Source organism: Alligator mississippiensis, chromosome 4 (genome assembly GCF_030867095.1).
Source record: "Alligator mississippiensis isolate rAllMis1 chromosome 4, rAllMis1, whole genome shotgun sequence".
Classification (NCBI taxonomy): domain Eukaryota; kingdom Metazoa; phylum Chordata; order Crocodylia; family Alligatoridae; genus Alligator; species Alligator mississippiensis.
In genome coordinates, this window is record NC_081827.1 from 75529808 (window position 1) to 75550603 (window position 20796).

The window sequence follows — 20796 nt, forward strand, 5'->3', positions numbered from 1 at the left end:
GGATATCTCATGGTTTCTTCAGGAACAATAGATAGCTTGCAGTATCAGGATTTTGGATTTTTACTTGTTGTGCACAAGCCTCAGCTTAGCATGACTTTTCCAGATTTTACTATAGTCTTTTAACAGACTTAAAGCAATTATTGGGGTGCTCATAACCTTTTGTGGAGAGGACTCCCACCAGTCGTCTCGGGAAAGATACGACAACACCTGGGATTAGGGCTCCAGCAGGCTGGATGCTGTGATGAACCCTTAACCATTGTTCAAATGTTGCCCGTACCCCCTCGGACTCGGTCTCTTGCCTCAGCATTCCCTAACCCGGCAACCGAGTTTTAGTCAATCAAGTTTAAACAGGCCTCCCATAGTGGGACCGGGGAATGTACGGCCCGAAATGCCTATTAAACTTAGAGCTGTGTGTGTGTGTCTGGGGGGAGAAAAGTCCTTAGCAAATCCAGATTAGAACTGGTCTGATAAATGCTGAGCTGGGTGTGTGTGAACATGGGTTAATTAACATTGGGAGCACAGATTCCCCATCATGCAGCGCTCTCCTGCTTCTCTGGTCCCAGAATTCACTGCAGTCTCTGCTTCAGGCTTTCTGTTTTCCATCTCTCATGTAAATGAATGGTCATCTGGTTCCATCTCAGATGTAAATGAGACCTAGGGCAGTTGTTTCACTCTTATCACCCTTATCTGGAGAATTTTAGGTGCGTCTCTCACTGCATCTTAATCAGTTTCGTTTAAGTAGGGGGGGAGGAGGGAGTCCTTTGTGAGTCAGACAGACTGCATCCTGTGCCAGGGTTGCCCAAGAATACAGAGCTGAGGCGTAACACTGTGTCTCAAGGCTTTTTACGAAAGGAAAGATAAGTAATGCTTAGTTTAATTTTTTATCGATGGAGGAGGAGTCACAAAGTAGTAAAGTGGTTTATTCAAGGTCGTACAACAATTCAGTGTCAGACCCACGTATAGAACTTGATAGCTTACTGCTTTGCTTACTAGAGCCTGCTGTCTCCATGTAAATGAGTTAGAAATTGCCACAACTTAAAAGGAGCCTTAGAATATGTATCTTGACCAAACCCAGTTCATGTTTAATTTAAATGAATTCCCTTGCCCAGTCTTGAAACATTACAGCCATGAAGAGGGGGGGAAAAAAAGAAAAGCTTATAGCTACTTGCAGTTTACACACTTCTAATTAGATGTTTCATTAGAGCCAATTTTATTCTTCTGACTCTTTAAAACATTGTATTTTTTAATGTAAATTTGCTTCCATATATATCTGATTTAAAGCCCAAAGTCTTCTCCAATATGCTGGTCTCAGGGGACATACCCATGAATTCCCACCGGTGTGAGCAGACAGCCCAGAATCAAGTAAGCAGGTTGTGCTCAGTCATGTGTAACACACTGCTACAGTGGGCCACATTGTTGGGATTTTATATTAATTTGGATTAAAAAAAAATCCCTGTTTTGTTTTATACCTTTGACCTTTTTGAGGTGTCTTTTTAGTGCCTCTGTAGGAACCCATACTTTCAGCTTGGATAGGTTCCTAAGGCTGCAAGCTTTTGTCTTCGTGCATATTTTAAAAAGTACCTATGTGCCAACCTTTAATATGAATTCTTTTGTCAGCTCATCAACTCATCAAATATTTTGAGGTAATTAGAAAACTATTAATCGCCACAATGTTTCACATCATAGGAATCTGCTAATGGTACGGTACACATCTTCTTGTGAGCCTTTAAAAAAATCATGGCTTGCTATACTCTAACCAACAGCCATTCTGCAACACTGCTGGTAGTTGTATTCATTTGTGTAGGTATACTGTATCACGGAGAGGTTTTATTTTGTGTGTGTAAAGCACATTTAAGAGAAGACTTTCAAAAATAAAAGTGCATAACCAATGCCATTTTTAAAAAAAAAAACAAAAATTCTTGAGATCATTTTATTAATCGTATACACAATATCCTTCCTGTCAAACAGTAGAATTTAGATGGCAGAATCAATAATGGAGCATCCACATGGGAGTTGCTAATACACAAATTAGTGCATGGCACTTCTGCACTTGATAAGAACAAAAGCCTGTATTCTTCCAGTCTTTTATTGCTGTGTAATCAAGGAGAATTATGAAGACAAACAATTCAATAAAATAAAGTGGAATATTTCACAAACTGCAATGTTTACCAACAAGAGTTGAAGCAGTGCTTTAAAAGCATAGCTGCACACAATAATGGGCAGAGAGGTGTGGGGGAAGTGCATACTTCAGCAATGAAAGGCAAATTATTAGCAAGCTCTTCTGAAAGTCCAATATTGAGTTAAGGGACAATCTACTAAAATCTAATAGCATTAATGGGAATTTTGTCTTTTTTCTCCTTGGTATACTTGAATATTCCTTGTCAATGGCTCCCTTGTTCTGAGACATTTTATTCTATAGAGCAATATTTTTTTTTCAGGTTACTGTGTAAAAATATTAAGGGTGTCAATTAGATGCAATGAAATGATATAATCTGTTGTTTAATGGCAATAATAATGATCCAAATATACCTAAGATGCAGCACCAAGTGACTGACTGCCCTGGTAATTGCTCAGATATGTGCTGATTAAAAAAACAAGCATATTACTCAGACTATCTTCTGCAGAATTTATTACCTCATTTCCAGTTTCACACTACTTAAATATTCAGTAGGCAGTCCCACAGAAAATTACGATCTCTACGGAAAACAAACTGGTGTCAGAGGTCAGGGTTCTCCGTTTTCATGCCATTGAAATGACTCTTTAATATTCTAAAAGGGCAAAAAGCATGCTATTTGTATTAAAAGCACTGTTCTCTTGTGTTACATTCCATTGTGTACATCTTTTAGATGGTGGACATTTATCATAACATTGCTCTTGAATCTGGAAACGCTGCAGAAGGTAGCTGAAGAACGTTTGCAATCATGCAGTACAAGGTAATAAATCAGAAACTGTCACATGATTACTATGGTAACCATCAAGTCTGTCGTGTTGCAAGCTTTACAGAAGGGTAGGTTCAATTTTCAGCTCATCACCATGAACACTTGATTTACTTGTTGACACTGCACATTTGATATAGCAGCATTAACACCCTCTTGAATCACAAGGGACTAATACCAATACCCCACTTTATAAGACGATCTGCCATTGTGACCTCGGGGAATCATTTTAAATTGTAGAATCTCATTTATGTCCACTAATACATAAAGTGGCATAAATTACTGGCTTTAGAATGCTATTTTTTAACCTGTCTGTAGTAACTTGGTGTGAACGGTATTCTCAAAATACTTACAGATAAAGGACTTATTCAGATTTGGTAAGAAAATCCTACATTTACTTAAGTATTTATAGAAAGGATACATCCGTGACATCCCACATATTGTATGAGTCTGCACATGCAACATCATCCCATTCTGTGCTGGAAGGATTGTGACAGTTGTATTCTACAATATGGAATTTGTCTGTGTTAGGGTATTCTCCATGGAGAAGTACTCCTGAATGTCTGAAATGCTGTCATACATACTGGTGTCTTGGACAAATTAGTTGAAAATGGTCTAGTTTGCTTTTAAGACTGTATTTTACAAACTTTGTTGCTTTCTCTCAAAGCCATAATTAGCATTTTGAATCTAAGTATCAGGTAGGGAATCTAGTAGTTAGATCAGACCCAGGAGGTTTGTTGGATAATTTGAGCTATTCATTCATTTTTGTGATGTTTCCACAAAAAAAAAGTCTCTTTGGATATCATGGGGTCTACACACGCATACTAATTTTCTGGCAGTTAAGCCGACTTAAATTTTTTTAAGTTGACTTAACTGTCACAGCATACACATGTATATGGAACAGAGATGACTCAAATGCTATATAAGATAATATGACTCAAGATAATACACCTCAGAGGCATATTAGTTGACTAAGCTCACAAAATGGCTGCCACCATGTCAAGGAGTTGTATGTTTGTACTCTCCAATGTGGCTTATTCATAGATTCATAGATGTTAGGGTCGGAAGGGACCTCAATAGATCATCGAGTCCCACCCCCTGCATAGGCAGGAAAGAGTGCTGGGTCTAGATGACTCCAGCTAGATGCTCATCTAACCTCCTCTTGAAGACCCCCAGGGTAGGGGAGAGCACCACCTCCCTTGGGAGCCCGTTCCAGACCCTGGCCACTCGAACTGTGAAGAAGTTCTTCCTAATGTCCAATCTAAATCTGCTCTCTGCTAGCTTGTGGCCATTATTTCTTGTAACCCCCGGGGGCGCCTTGGTGAATAAATGCTCACCAATACCCTTTTGTGCCCCAGTGATGAACTTATAGGCGGCCACAAGGTCGCCTCTCAACCTTCTCTTGCGGAGGCTGAAAAGATCCAGTTTCTCTAGTCTCTCCTTGTAGGGCTTGGTCTGCAGGCCCTTAACCATACGAGTGGCCTTTCTCTGGACCCTCTCCAGGTTATCTGCAACCCTCTTGAAGTGCGGCGCCCAGAATTGCACGCAGTACTCCAACTGCGGTCTGACCAGCGCCCAGTAGAGGGGAAGTATCACCTCCTTGGACCTATTCGTCACGCATCTGCTGATGCACGATAAAGTGCCATTGGCTTTTTTGATGGCTTCATCACTCTGCTGACTCATGTTCATCTTGGAGTCCACTAGGACTCCAAGGTCCCTTACCACTTCCGTGCCACCCAGCAGGTCATTCCCTAGGCTGTAGGTGTGCTGGACATTTTTCCTCCCTAGGTGCAGCACTTTGCATTTCTCCTTGTTGAACTGCATCCTGTTGTTTTCTGCCCACTTGTCCAACCTGTCCAGGTCTGCTTGCAGCTGTTCCCTGCCCTCCGGCGTGTTCACTTCTCCCCATAGCTTTGTGTCATCTGCAAACTTGGACAGAGTACATTTGACTCCCTCGTCCAAGTCACTGATGAAGACATTAAAGAGTATCGGTCCAAGGACCGAGCCCTGCGGGACCCCACTGCCCACACCCTTCCAGGTCAACCGACCCATCCACCACGACTCTCTGGGTGCGATCCTCCAGCCAATTTGCCACCCACCGGACTGTGTAGTCATCCAAGTCACAGCCTCTTAACTTGTTCACCAGTATGGGGTGGGATACCGTATCGAAGGCCTTCCTGAAGTCTAAGTATATGACATCCACCCCTCCTCCTGTGTCCAGGCGTTTCGTAACCTGGTCATAGAAAGAGACTAGACTGGTCAGGCACGATCTGCCTGCCACGAACCCGTGCTGATTTCCCCTCAGCATAATTTGTCCTGCCGGGCTCTCACAAATGTGAGCCTTGATAATTTTTTCAAAGACTTTGCCAAGGATGGAGGTGAGACTGACCGGCCTATAATTGCCCGGGTCCTCCTTCCTCCCCTTTTTGAAAATGGGGACCACATTGGCCCTTTTCCAGTCCTCCGGGACTTGGCCCGTGCTCCACGAGCGTTCAAATATTCCCGCCAGTGGCTGTGCAATGATGTCGGCCAGTGCCTTCAGCACCCTCGGATGGAGCTCATCCGGGCCTGCCAACTTAAAGGCATCCAGTTCTTCCAAGTGACTCTGCACCATCTCAGGGTCTACGCATGGAAGTCTGGCACCTTGCTGCTGCCTCTCTACAACCCCAGTGAGAGACTTGTCGTGCCCCTCACTTAGGAACACTGAGGCAAAGAACTCGTTGAGGAGTTCAGCCTTGTCCCCCCTGTCTGTCACCAATTGTTTCTGCCCATTTAGCAGGGGTCCTATTCTTCCCTGGGCCTTCCTTTTACTCCCTGTATATCTAAAAAACAATTTCTTGTTGTCTTTTACTTGGGTTGCCATCCTCAGCTCCATGGTAGCTTTGGCCTGTCTAACTGCCTACCTACAAGCACGAGCAGAGGAGATATATTCATCTTTAGTGATCTCTCCCTGTTTCCACTTTTTATGTGCTCCCCTTCTGTCCCTTAGGCTGCCCTGGATTTCTCTGGTCAGCCAGGGAAGCCTCCTGGCCCCTTTCCCTCCTTTGCCTCGCTCAGGGATCGTCTTGCTTTGTGCCTGAAGGATCGTCTCCTTAAGGCACAGCCACCCTTCTTGGGCTTCCATTTCTTCAAATCTCCTACTCTGCAGTGCGTCCTTGACTAATTGCCTGAGTTCATTGAGATCAGCTTTCCTAAAGTCTAGCACTTTCACCCTACTAGTTACCTTACCCACTTGACCTCTTATGGTGTATTCTATTATTAGGTGATCACTGTCCTCCAGATGGCTACCGATCTGGAGGTCCCCTACCATGTCATCTCCCATTGCCAATACCAGATCCAGTATGGTATTCCCCCTAGTGGGACTGTGTACCTCCTGTGTCAGATGGAGGTCCTGTACACAGGTTAGAAACCTGCGTGAGTGATGGGACTTTGCTGTCTGCGTCTCCCAGCAAATGTCCAGGTAGTTTAGGTCCCCCATGACTACTGCCTCTTTAGCTTTTATGGTCTCCGAGAGTTGCCTCAGGAGCCCCGCATCTATTTCTTCCCCTTGGTGTGGGGGTCTGTAGCAGACCCCTACCACCAAATCCCTTTCTCCTTGCCCCCCATGTAGCCTAACCCACAATCCTTCTTCATCCTTGGATTCTGTCTTGATGGGGGTTGATGTATATTGCTCACTGACATACAGCGCAAACCCTCCCCCTTTCTTCCCTGACCTGTCCTTTCTGTACAATCTATAGCCCTCAATATGTACCGCCCAGTCATGGGATGAATCCCACCAGGTCTCTGTTAGCCCCACTAAGTCATAGGTGTTTAGTGCAAGCAGGAGCGCTAGTTCATCCTGCTTGTTCCCTATGCTCCTAGCATTAGTATATAGGCACTTGAGCCCTGCGACTGGTGCCTTTGCTGCCCCCCCGCTCCGAGTCCCAAGGGGCCCTTTGATTCTTACCTTCTCATTTGTTACCTGTGCCGTAGTGCTGGCCTCCCCATGGCTTTCAGGTTCCCAATGCTCTCTTTCTTCAGGCTGGGCTGTCCTTGTGGGTGCCACATGGTTTGGTGGTCCACAGCTTCCCCCGCCCTCATCTTCCCCTTCCCCTGATGAGTTGACTTAAGGCAACTTAACGTAAGTCAACTTAATTAAGTCAACTTAGTACATGTGTATGCACCTGTGGAGACTAGGAATAGATGTTGCATTTGTCCCTAGACACATTGTGCTGGCATTTTGTCCTGAAGCAGAAATTTCCTGGGATTTGTGTGTATACACCTCTCCTTTTCTAATTAGCGTTTAGTGGCCATCTGAATTCACTGCTGCTTTTCTGCCATTGCTTCAATGATGAAGTCCCAGGATAACTGTTCAGATGCATTTTTGCAATCTCCTGGGTTAAACTGTTAGTACTTCTTATCCTGTGAACCTTTTCAGGATGTGTCCCAGGACAGTGGATATGAATATCTGAATAGTTGCATCTTTATCCAAGGATAAAATGGTTTGTATTGGGACAGATGTGACATCTTCAGCCCAAGGCAATGCAGCTGTACAAGTAAGAAGCAGAAGCATGGCTAAAAAAGCAAGCAACCAAACAGAAAAAAACCCCAGATACTGGACCCACTTTTACCTTTCAGCTTAAAAAATTAGGGGTGCACCAATACAGACTTTTGGGGCTGGTGCTGATGGCCGATTTTATTAATGAGCCATATTGGCCGATACCAATCTGATTGCTGATTATGTATCCTGGCAGCTTGGAGAGCAGCGTCGGGCTGGTAACTTTTGTGGGGAAAAGGGGGCGGGGGAGGGAAGGGGTGTGGTGGGACAGACCGAGGCCCCTGTGGTGAGGGAGGGAATGGGGCTTGGGGCAAGGGCAGGTGCTGCTTAGCTGGGGCGGGATGGGGAGGAGTGCAGGATGGAGCCATGAGTGGCTCATCTGGGGGTGTGGAGGGGGGAGCTCCCACCACTGGGGCACCTCAGGGGACGCACAGAGGGGTACATGCCCCCCAGATCTGTGTGCAGGGTGAGGGCGGGCTGATGCTTTGGGCTGGGGCCAGGGCTTTGTGCAGGGCAGGCAGCGGTGGTGCTGGGAGGAGGGACAACCAGGAGGGTACTATGGCAAATTCTGGGGCGGCCACAGCCCACTCCATAGCCCCCTGCCAGGAAGAGCCCAGTGCTGTTTCTGACTCCAGCCCAGAGTGGCAGCCCACCTTTGCCCTGTGCAGAGATTTGGAGGTCATGTGCCCCTTTGTGCCTTCCCCAGGACGCACTAGCAGCAGCAGCAGGAGTTGCGCCCCCTCCCTCCCCATGTCCCCAGACGAGTCACTTGTGGCCCCACCCCGGCTGTACAGCACCTGCTCACTCCCTCCCTCACCACAGGGGGCCTTGATCTGCCCCCACTTCCCCTTCCCTTCCCTTTCCCCACACAGACTTACCAGCTGGATGCTGCTCTCCAAGCTGCCAGACTTTACACAACATTTATCGGTGACATTATCAGCCACATCAGCCAATACAAGCTGATCGCCAATAATGTCAATTTTGCTTTTATCGGTGCAGATACAATATAATCCAATGTGTTGGTGTACCTCTTTTTTTTTTTAAGTGTAGAAGAATATTAAATGACATCCATTTGGGAGAAAGAAAAGTGCCCATTCACTCAGAAAAAGCTGTTACCCTGTTTGAAATAACATCTTTGCTGATAGAGCCTGTTACTAAATATCTCGGGCTAATTGTCATAAGAACAGGGTTCTGCTCCAGTCTCACCGGCCCAGCTTTCTTCCTCTTTCACAGCTGTAAAGCATGTACCTTCCCAGTAGTGCTTATGTTCTGGTCTAGCAGAAACCTCTTTGTTTTTTTCATGCTTTTTGAATCTGAGGGAGCCAGAAACACAGTCTAGTCTTTGTGCCAGTTCCTGAATAGTAGAAATGTTGCATTAACTTGTGCTACTTAAACCCAGCTGATGGCTCCCTGAGGTACTAGAAAGCAGCTTAAAGCAAAAAGATTATCATACCTAATGGCAGCCCTGCTGGTCTGGGCAGCACCTCCCTTTCCAGCTTTTTAGGAACCTCATAATTCTTATTTGCATTTTCCTTCAGGTTGGTCACTGCATGGGCCTCGCCATCACTGTCCCTGCTTCGGGACCCCTGTCTGCCTTCATCATAGGCGACTAGTAGGGAGTGCATGGGGGTGCATGTGCCCCCCCTGCCCTCCTCTGATGGCCAACACTGATGCTGTCAGTAGGGCTGGTGCCCCCCTGACAGGGCTGCTGCTGTCGGTGGCTTCTGTGGGTGCCCCCCTAGATTCAGGAGGCACCAGTCACTCATGGTCTTCATCACAAGGAGACAGACAAAGGACCCTTAACAAGAATGAGGCTCCACCCTTAGATACAAGGGAAGGGCCTCACCAGGGATCCACCAGTGGTGGGGAAAAGAGCTCCTGCCAGAGAAGGTAAAACAGGCAAGTTCTCAGGATGGTAGGATGCACTAAAGGACATTGCAGACTGTAACAGCTGGAAGAGACTTTGCTCACGGAGACCCTGAGAGGGTGAGAGGCACTATGCTTGGCCAGTAAGGCTTTTTTCTCTAGGCACCTGGCCACTGACAAAACAGCATGGCATGGCAGGTGAGTGAGGCAGGGAACCTGAGAGTGAAAGGACAACCTGCTTTGTATGGGATCTGCTGTTTGCATAGGGAAGGGGGCAGCAATGAGGGTCCACAGTACAAATATTGTGGGCTAATCCTTGAGGGTCTGGAGCTTTCTTACCATAGCTTCTCTGCTAATTGATATTCTAGCCCTTTCCCTATACAGGCCCATGGAGGTGTCAGCTGGCAGAATGCTACTTGAAAACCGAGCTTTGCGTCACACAGCTCCCCTCCCAGACTTATTTAGGTGAGTCTGTCTGTGGCAGAGATGTGTGGTTTGAGGTGTTCCAAAATGGAGTTTGCTCAATCTCAATCCAAACACATCTTTGTTTAGGGCAGTGTGTATTGCACACAGGCCTGGAGGACTGTTAGTTGGCAAAATGGCACTCAAAAAGTAGTGGGGACAACTTCCTGATGCAAGTGCTGGAGCAGCCAACTAGGGGCCATGCTTTTGACCTGCTGCTCACAAACAGGGAAGAATTGGTGGGGAATGTAGTAGTGGATGGCAATTTGGGCAGCAGTGACCACAAGATGATTTGAGTTCAGGATCCTAAGGAAAGGAAGGAAGGAGAGCAGCAGAGTAAGGACCCTGGACTTCAGAAAAGCAGACTTTGACTTTGTCAGGGAACTCATGGGCAGGATACCCTGGGAAGCCCATGTGAGCGGGGAAAGGAGTCCAGGAGAGCTGGCTGTATTTCAAAGAAGCCTTACTGAGAGTGCAGGGACAAATTATCTTGATGCGCAGGAAGACTAGGAACTATGGCAGAAGACCAGCTTGGTTTAGCAGGGAACTCTTCCATAAAGTAAATCACAAAAAGGCAGCTTATAAGAAGTGGGCAGCTTATTATAAGAAATAGCTAGTGAAGAATATAAGAGCATTACTCGAGGATTCGGGGATGAAGCCAGGAAGGCCAAAGCACAATTGGAGTTGCAGCTAGCAAGGGATGTGAAGGGTAATAAGGGTTTCTACAAGAATGTCAGTAACGAGGAGGATCAGGGAAAGTGTGGGTCCCTTATTTAATGGGGAAGGCAACCTCACAACAGAGGATGCAGAAAAGGCTGAAACGTTCAATGCCTTTTTTGCCTCGGTCTTCACAGGCAACGTCGGCTTGCAGACTACTGCACCAGGCAGCACAGTTTAGGGAGGAGGTAAAAAAACAGGTTAGGGACTGTTTAGAAAAGCTAGACACATACAAGTCCATGGGGCTCGATGGGATGCACCTGAGGATGCTGAGGGAGTTGGCTGATATGATTGCAGAGCTATTGGCCATCATCTTTGAAAAGTCCTGGCAATCAGGAGAGGTCCTGGATGATGGAAAAGGGCAAACATAGTGCCCACATTTTAAGAAAGGGAAAAAGGAGGATCTATGGGACTATAGACTGGTCAGCCTCACCTCAGCCCCTGGGAAGATCATGGAGCAGATCCTCAAGGAATCCATTTCTAAGCAGTTGGAGAAGAAGGTGATTAGGAACATTCAGCATGGATTCACCAACTGCAAGTCATGCCTGACCAACCTGATTTGCCATCTTTGAGATGAGTGGTTCTGTGGATGTGGTGCACCTTGATTTTTAGCAAGTCTTTTAATATGGTCTCCCACAGCATTCTCCTAGGCAAGCTAAAGAAGAATGGACTGGATGGTGGATAGAAAACTGGTTGAAGCACTGGGCTCAGAGTAGTAATCGATGGCTCAATATCTGGTTGGCAGCCGGTATCAAGTGGAGTGCTGTGGGTCCTGAGGCCAGTTTTGTTCAATGTCTTCATCAGTGACCTGGAAGATAGCCTAGAGTGCACCCCCAGCAAGTTTGCAAGTGATACCAAGCTGGGGGGAGTAGTGGATATGCTGGAGGGTCCAGCGGAGAGAGACAAAAATGGTGAGGGGCTGTGGGACATGACTTCTGAGGAAAGACTGAGGGAACTGGGCTTATTTAGTTTAAAGAAGAGGAGACTGAGAGGGGATTTAATAGCAGCCTTCAACTAGCTGTAGTGGGGGTGGTTCAAAAGAGGATGGAGCTAGACTGTTCTCAGTGGTGACAGATGACAGAAGAAGGAGCAACTGTCTTAAGTTGTAGCAAAGGAAGTGTAGGTTAAATATTAGGAAGTAAGTTCTCACTAGGATGGTAATAAAACATTGGAACAGATTACCCAGAGAGGTAGTGGAAGCTCCATTCTTGGAGGCTTTCAAAACCCGGCTAGACAAAGCTTTGGCTGGGATGATCTAGTTGGTGATGGTCTTGCTTTGAGCAGGGGGTTGGACTATATTACCTCCTGAGGTCCTGTCCAACTCTAACTTGCTATGATTTTCTTTGATTTAAGGTCGGCAGTGCTATGCCCAGGCTTCTTCAGGGTAGTTTCCTGATGGTGGAGATGTGTGGTTTAGGGTGACCTGAAGCAGATTTTGCCTCATAATCCCAGTCCATCTTGGCTTCAGGGCAATTTACTTGATATCGAGTCATCAAGAAGTAGGGCTGGAAGAGAAACCCAGAGGTCATCTAGTTCAAACCCCTGCCTGAGGGAGGATTATTCCTACCCAAACCATCCCATACAACTGTAATCTAAACTCTACATAAGACTATCCCCAACCCTGACACAACGTAGCCCTCGCAGCATAACCTGCTACAGGTAAAGCAGGGGTACCACAGCAGCCAATGTCCTGCTTCTATAAAATGTTGTCATATACTCAAGAAGTCCTGGGTGGAGGGTCATATTGTCCACTACAAAGGAAGTTTTATCACAGTTCATGCCCATTTGACCGTAGGGTAAAATTCCTTCCTGACTCCAGATATGGTGATTGGTCTGACCCCAAGTAGAGTGAGGAACTTCTGGCTTTTGCTTCTAGCAGGAGAATTGATGCACCCCAGTTGAAGTCCCCAGTCTTAGCTGTAGCCAGCACCCAGCATTTCCGGGGAGGCTTGAAAACACCCTGACACGTATAGCAGAAAAGAGCAGGGCACAGTTGGGCGCAACCAGCAAAGCCCAGAAGCATGATAAATAGGCATTGCTACACTTAGATAATCTCTGACCAGGGGCTATTCAACCTCTTCTTGAACACCTGCAGTGAGGGAGAGTCCACAACTTCTCTAGGCAGTCTGTTTCATTGCCTCACTATTCTAACAGTGAAGAAGCTTTTTTCTGGATATCCAACATAAAGATAACTTGCTGCCACTTAGGCCATTTGTCTGCAGCAAGGGAGGAAAAAGTGCTTTCCCTCTTCTTTATGGTGGCCCTTCAAGTATTTGAAAACTGCTCTTGACCCCTCTTAAGGACCTTTTTCCACAAGCTGAACATTCCTAGGTTCTTCAGCCTCTCTTCATATGACTTGCTTTCCAAGCTCTTGGTCATATTTGCCTGCCTCTGGATTCTTTCACACTTGTCCACATCCTCTTTTAAAATGTGGAGTCCAGAGCTGTACACAGTACTCCAGATGAGGCCAAGCAAAGAGGCACAATCACCTCCCATGTCAAGCACTAAATCCTTCTATTGACACAGCCCAAAACTTCATTCAGCTTTTGTGTGGTTGCATCACACTGTAGACCGGGGTGGGCAAAATGTGGCCCTCCGGTCAGATACAGCCCACCGGGCCATTCTATCTGGCCTGCGGTGCCCCTAAAAATTTAGAAAATTCATATTCATCTGCCCCTGGCTGCCTGGCATGCCAAAACTCAGTAAGCGGCCTTCCACTTGAAATAATTTCCCATCCCTGCTGTAGACTTATTGACTGTAGACTCTGTGGTCTATCAAGACTCCTAAGTCCTTTTCCATATAGCTGCCATCCAGCCAGGTGTCTGCCATTTTATGTTTTTAATCATTCCTCACAAGGTGTAGCACCTTGCATTTGTTTGCTTTGAACTTTATCTTGTTAGCTCTAGCCCAACTTTCCAATCTGTCAAGATCCTTCTGAATTGTACTTGCATCTGCCAACATGTTCACAATCCTTCCTAGTTTCATGTCATTCACAAAGTTGCTCAAGAAGCTTTCTATGCAAGCATCCAAATCCATAATGAACACGTTGAACAGCACTGGGCCAAGGACAGACGCCTGTGGAACTCCACTCAAAACCTCCTGTCATTCTGACATGGACCTGTTTATAATGACCATTTACTTGTCGCTATTGAGCCAGTTATCTGTGCAGCTCATAGTAGTTTTATCCAGCCCACATTTCTCCCAATTTGTTTATGAGAAGGTCACGTGGGACCTTGTCAAAGGCCTTGCTGAAGTTCAGATACACTATATCTACATCATTCCCTTCATTCACCCAAGTAGTTATTTTGCTGAAGTAGGCGATCGGGTTTGTTTGACATGATTTGCTTTTCATAAATCCATGCTGGCTGTTTGCAATCAGCCTTTCCTCCTTCAGATGCAAATTGCCTTCCTATGGATATGCTCCAAGAACTTCCCAGGTATCGAGGTGAGGTTAATTGGTCTGTAGTTCACAGTGATCTTCCTTCTAGCCTTTTTAAAAAGAGGGGCGCTATGTTGACCCTTTTCTAGTCCTCTGGAACCTGGCCTGTCTCCCACAACTTCATGAAGAAATTACATTTTTATTAGCCAGTATACATTTTTGATTAAACATGTAGCTCTTTACCATGTCTAATTAATTGGTAACAACCTTTAAATGTAGAAAGAGGAACTTTGAAAACAACTGGGAATAAGGAATCAGAAATAAGGAACCAGCTTCAGTCATTTTTTGTGGATGGAAAGAGATTTAATGGGAAACAATACTACAGGATACAATACTACATTATCTTCTGTATGGAAATCTTAGGTTTGAGGAGAGATTTTGTTATAAACTCCCCAGACTTTTACTCTTTCAAGGCATCTCAGTGTTGACTTGGGATGTAAGGGGGTACAGTAAGATTGGGGAGTAAAAAGAAGCATACCTCAGTTACTTTGCTCCCTTCTTGTTCCCATTAAGGGATTTTATTCCCTACTGTGTATGCGGTCAAAGGGAGCATATCAGTCCTCAACCATAGTTCCTAATGTGCTTTGGGATTCTTTAGGGTAGGGGTGGCTAACCTGCAGCATAGGTGCCGCAAGTGGCATGGTCAGCCTCTGTGTGTGGCACATGGTAGATTGGGAAGTGAACAGACAGTACAGTGCTGAGGGCAGAAAGCAGAGCAGCAGATTGGGCAGGAGAAGGGGATTTAAGGTGGCACTTGCAGGTCAATTTGTGACATGCCTGGCAAAAAGGCTGGCTCCCACTACTTGGGGTGAAAAGCTTCATGCACAATTATCAGCATTTATCTACAATTTCCACAGACTGGTATCTCCAGCGCTGCAGTTATCTCCAAATGACACCGTACCAGTTTATACCATCTGAGATGCTACACAGGTGGGTGTATCTGTTTGAGAGCAGGAAAGATTGATTACATGTACATTTCAATAGCATGGTTCTGGCAATGCCCCTTTGGAAAACAGGAGTATGTAACTTAAGTGCAGAGAGGTCAGCATGGAAATGACAACTCAAAGTGCCTATACTTCTAAAGGTAGAAAATAAACTATAAATCAAATCTGAAGGCAGAGGAGAAGTAATTTATGACATCATGCTGTTGCTATAGTGACATTTGTCTGAAACGATAAACAAAGAAGTTAATTTCTCTGTAAAGGCTTTGTTTTCTTTTTTTATTAAGACCTAATTAAATAATCATCACCATCCTGTCAAATGACTTGTAGCCTTGTGTGCTCTGTATCAGTTGTGCATAATACTTCAAGGTCTTGGCTTTTATATAGGACAAACATAAAAGTAAACTACTGTACGTTGCCTGGGAAGAAATGAAGGAAATTTGCAAAAGAAAGAATGTGTTTTTGGTTAAAACGATGATGATGATAGATGCTGCTTGGCATTACTTTCCAGACCACAGTTGCTTAAAGGCAATAGTTTAAAGTTCCCTTTTTTTTTTTTTTTTTTTTTTTTTGGCAGGTTAAAGCTTCATTTGAAACATTTGTTTTGGCTTTGCTGCTAAGTGGCAAACAAATAAGCATTCATGCTTTCACAGCCCTTATTAAAGCCCTATCTATGTTTTTAGATTTGACTTCCCCTAGACACACAGGTTTGAATCCAGCTCTTGTGTAAAGAAAAGAAAAAGTTGCCAAAAAGATTTCTGTAGTTGGTGTGCACAATCATCTCTGCAAGCTACAATCCAGATCAGGGGTTAGTAACCTACAACCTGTGGGTCAGATCTCAGAGCTATTTGGTCCAGTCTGCAGATCTGGGTCTTTGGTGGCAACTGGCTGTGGAGAGGTATGGTCACCACTTTGGGGAGAAGGGGTGGCATTTTCCCTCTTGCATTGTGGGGAGAAACTCTTGCCTTCCTTTCTACTTCTGAACTAAACTGGGTTATTCCTGCCCACAAGCTAAAAACATTGCTGACCTGCTGGTCTAGATACTTACCTGGAGAGAAATGGTTAGCTCTTCATAGCTAGAAGTATGTGCAAAAATAGTTTCTATATAGATACTAATATGGTTTCTGATTTCTGGATACATAAGGCCTAAGAAAAAAAAATACTACAAATACAAAAAGTAATATGGATATAGTGAGAGTCCTCTAGAATCTTCTACAAAATTAACCCTCTGCTACAGAGCTATGTTCCAGAATCATTACCAAAAAAGTGTTCCTATCACCTCCTATTGCAACAAAAACCTTTAAAATGTGATCTAAAATTGTTCTCTCACAGGATTTTCCAACCTGAAACCATAGCTATGACAGGTATGGGCTGTTGACTTTGAAACCTAATGTTGGTATTTAACATCAGCCTGGTTACATATTATACTTCTAGCCTTTTTAGTGCATATCAAGATAATTCCACATTCCCAAAATATAGTAAAATGGTTTTCTCATTCAATTTAAAAACTGAAGCTGCTGCAGAATTTCCATTTGAGGTTACAAAATTAAGGGACCCACTTGCAAAATTTAGATCCAGCTTGCCAGAAATAACACAGAGCATTGGTCATAGCTGTATTTTCCCATTAATGTTGTTGCACCAAGTTTTTGCTGACCCTGTTCTTGGGCACCTCTAAGATTGTATTGATAGGTCTTCCAATGAAAGGAAAGCAGAGATTCAACACTAACTTTTATTGCACTGGTACTCTGTAAAGACAATCCATTAGTCCAGTATGCTAAGACTGGTAAACGCCAATAAACAGAGGCTAACATAATTACTGTTACTGTTAGGCAATAGCTGAGCTGCAGCCTTTTGCAATGTTTTCACCTAGTGCTATTTATATATTGCATCACTGTGCAGTCACTACTGTCTCATTGCTGTATTTTTTTTTTAATGCACTATCTTTCAAAAATGCTTGAAGTGAAATCGTCTCTTTCTTACTCTCCATATTGGAAGGAGGAAACAGAATGATGTTATCATTCCCACCAAACACAGGGTTTATTTTGTTAAACAGATTCCTTTTCAGTTCAAAAGGGCACCTAGCCTTCTGGTGCCAGAGGTGAGGAAAATCATCTTTCAGCAGAGGAGATTGATGACAGGTCTTTTCCAGAATGCAAAACCTAGTGAAGGAAGTAGCCAATATGGGAGGATCATGTGTCTGCAGAGGGTAGCTCTTGAGCGTCCTGGTATGAGAGAGGGTGAGTACAGGCAGAGGCAGATCTGGGAGAGGGGGTGCAGTTTCACTGGTGCGCTTGTACCCTGGTTTGATTCTTGGTCCACCCAAAGTTTAAAACCAATTGCTAGTCAGTTGACTTCATGGCTTATTATAACTTATTGGATCCCTTCTTAACATGTCATTCAATGGGTGTTAATGACCCTCTCTTCTTTTTAATGGTCTTGGTGTTCCAGCCATCAAGCTATCCCGTGTTCTGCAATTCCGGTGTCTTTTGAGCTGCTCCTGGTAAGGCATCTCCTATTTCATAGCCCTGCAGATGGTTTTTAACTCATTCCAAGGAAGTTGTATTTGTTTTTGCTTCAATCTTAAACTGAATAATACAGCCCTGGGCCCTAGTATATTAGTAAAGCTTCTAGTTTATTTTTAACTGGAGAAAAATACATGTGGTTTTATATGTGGAAATACACCTCACCATCTGCACCCCTCTTTTCAAAACTCTAGATCCACCAATGAGTAAAGGAGGTTCTAATGGAAAGGCAGAGCATTAAAGGTAGAAAGGGTGGGGTGGCAGGTGTTTTACAGGAAATGAAAATACAAGCTAGGTGACTTTCTGGTGTGAACAGGGATGAGAGTTTTATCTGTTGAAGGATGCATCTGGTTGGTAATATATACAGGGGTGAAGATATCTCGTAGAATGGGCAGGGGAGATGGAGAAAATGCCTGCTGAGGTCAGTATCTCTGAGCAGCTTGCAAGGTAGAGATACTCCCTAGTGCAGGAATGTATTGAAAAATGCATAGAGAACATTTGGGAAGCAGCAAGCCACCAGCAGTGTTCCTTATATGACTCTAATATCCCCAGAAGAATCCAAGAAGCCATTAGTCATCTCTTCTTTAAAAAATAAACAAGCAAAAAAATACAACCCTTCCACCCCCCTGCAAAAAAACCCCAAAACAACAAACCTTCCCCAGGAGCGCACATATCATGTGGCTTATCAGCATATCTTATTTTGAAGTCAGTATCTTTAACTCGTAGTATCATAGTAGCTGGGGTCAGGAGGGACCTGAACAGATCATCTAGCCTGACCCCTTGCCACAGGCAGGAATGAATGCTGGGTTCACAAGACCCCAGACAGGTGATCATCCAACCTCCTCTTGAATTTGCCCAAGGTAGGGGTGAGGACCACTTCCTTGGGAAGTTGGTTCCAGATTTTGGCCACCCTAACTGTAAAATATTGTCTTCTGATCTCTAACCCAAACCTATTCTCCATTAGCTTATGACCATTGTTCCTTGTTACCCCAGGTGGTGCTGGGGAGAAAAGGGCTCTGCCTATTTGCTGTTGATCCCCCCGATGAGTTTGTAGGCAGCCACCATGTCCCCCCTCAGCCTCCTCTTGCCGAGGCTGAACAGGTTCAGGTCCTTCAGTCTTTCCTCGTAGGGCCTGTCCTGCTGCCCTCTCACCAGACGGGTGGCCCTCCTCTGAACCCTCTCCAGGCTGGCCACATCCCTTTTGATGTGCGGCGCCCAGTACTGGACACAGTACTCCAACTGCGGCCTGACCAAAGTTGCATAGAGGGGGAGTATCGCCTCTCTGGACCGGCTTGAGATGCACCTTTGGATGCATGACAAGGTATGGCTGGCCTTGCTGGCTGCAGTCTGGCATTGGCAGCTCATGTTCATCTTGGAGTCAATAATGACTCCAAGATCCCTTTCTGCCTCTGTGCTTTCAAGAGGGGAACTCCCCAGCCTGTACGTATGCTGTAGATTCCTTCTCCCAAGGTGTAGCACTGTGCACTTGTCTACGTTGAACCCCATCCTGTTCTCGTCTGCCCACTTTTGTAGTCTGTCTAAATCTAGTTGCAGCCTCTCTCCCCCTTCAAGTGTGTCCACCTTGCCCCACATCTTAGTGTCATCAGCAAACTCGGACAGCATGCTTTCCACCCCCTCGTCCAAGTCACTGATGAAGATGTTAAACAGTGCGGGCCGGAAGACCAAGCCCTGGGGTACCCCACTGCTCACATCTTGCCAGGTAGAGTACAACCCGTCCACCGCTACTCTCTGGGTGTGCCCCATCAGCCAATTTTTACCTATCCAACTGTGTAGGCATCAATGCCACAGTCGCTTAATTTATTGATGAGGTTGGGGTGAGAGACAGTGTCAAAGGCCTTCTTAAAGTCTAGAAAGACTACATCTACGGTGACACCATCATCCAAGGATTTAGTTACTTGGTCATAAAAGGCAATCGGGTTGGTCAGGCAGGACCTGCCTTTAATGAACCCATGCTGATTGCCTCTGAGCATGATCTCCCCTGCAGGCCCCCCACAGATGTGATCCTTGATGATTCTCTCCAAGATCTTCCCGAGCACTTAGGTGAGGCTTACAGGCCTATAGTTACTTGGGTCCTTCTTCCTCCCACACATACGCACACACAACATACACTGTGGCTATATTTAATTTTGTTTCAACAAGTATCCACTAAATTACATATTATTAGTAGTAAGAAGTTCATTGCACAACAATTTTTTGTTTATTCTTTCATTACGTAATTATCATACTCTAATTATGTAATAGAGTACGTTTACATTCTTCCCAACTGATATGTTACTAGATCATATAAGTCAAGGTATATAAGATATGCCTGAATCAAAGATGGGCTCTTTGTGGTGATAGTGGCAATCTGAATTAGCACTGCTGTGTTTTTCTAGGTGACAGGTATATTATGATTATGGGTTTATATCATTTTATTCATCTGAACTGAACTGTCTCCACTCTAACAAGTGTCTAAACTGTCAAGCAGACAGCAATATATATTTATCTTCTCTCAAGTGCTCCATGCCCTGTACCAGAGGCCAGTATCCCCACAACTGATTCGAGTCATTCTTGCTCGTTTTGTAGATTGAGATAAGATGACATATATTCCTCATGGCTTGTAAGAGCCTGTAAGGAGGTGCAGTCTCCAGGGGCTACAGCTGCAAGTAGGCAGTAGTTCATAAGCTGCTTGGCTGGGAAGCTGGGAGTCAGCTGAAGTTTTAATGATTAGCCAATGAAGGTACAGCCATGTTCAGTTGTTCTCCATACTGGAGCAACATGGAGGGTTTTTGTTTGTTTGTTTGTTTGTTTGTTTTTGACCCCTGGATATACAGCAGTCAAAAAACCCACAGAAAAAAAAATTGGAGTAGTATATGCAACAGCAGCATACACTGCCCAAAGCCGGAGCCTGTTACCAGATTTGCCCATTACTTTGGGGTGTGCTCATTTATTAGGGATACATTTCTAGGGTCTTGGTAATTCTGTCAATATGCTGCTTGTGTTTCTATACGGAGCTGTATCTCTCCCTTCTGCAAGTCCTCACCCCCAATGGAGCTATCTTGGAGGACTCAGTTTCAGTGGGGCTAGGTTCCTCCAGTCACCAAATCAGTCATACACACAAACAAACACACACAAATTAACATGACACGCCTGACCCGGCTGGGTTGATCAGCATGGACAGGCTGACACCCTCATATGCCAAGAATCAGTTCATCAGAGAAACAATAAACTGCAGTCAGACACAAGCCCACAGGTAAACAGAATCCCTCTGAATCTGGCTGGCTGTCCAGCTGACACCCTTATGGGCCAGCATTCAGTTCATTAGGGCACATCTGAGTTAAACTGGGTCAATCAGCCTGTCCAAGCTGATCCCTTT

At 45.0% G+C, this 20796-nt stretch overlaps 1 protein-coding gene across 1 annotated transcript in view; it reads left to right on the forward strand.

The window, feature by feature from the left end:
* NAV3 (neuron navigator 3) overlaps positions 1-20796 on the forward strand; it is an 878534-nt gene that overhangs the window by 46636 nt on the left and 811102 nt on the right. The gene's annotated exons all lie outside the window — the stretch shown is intronic.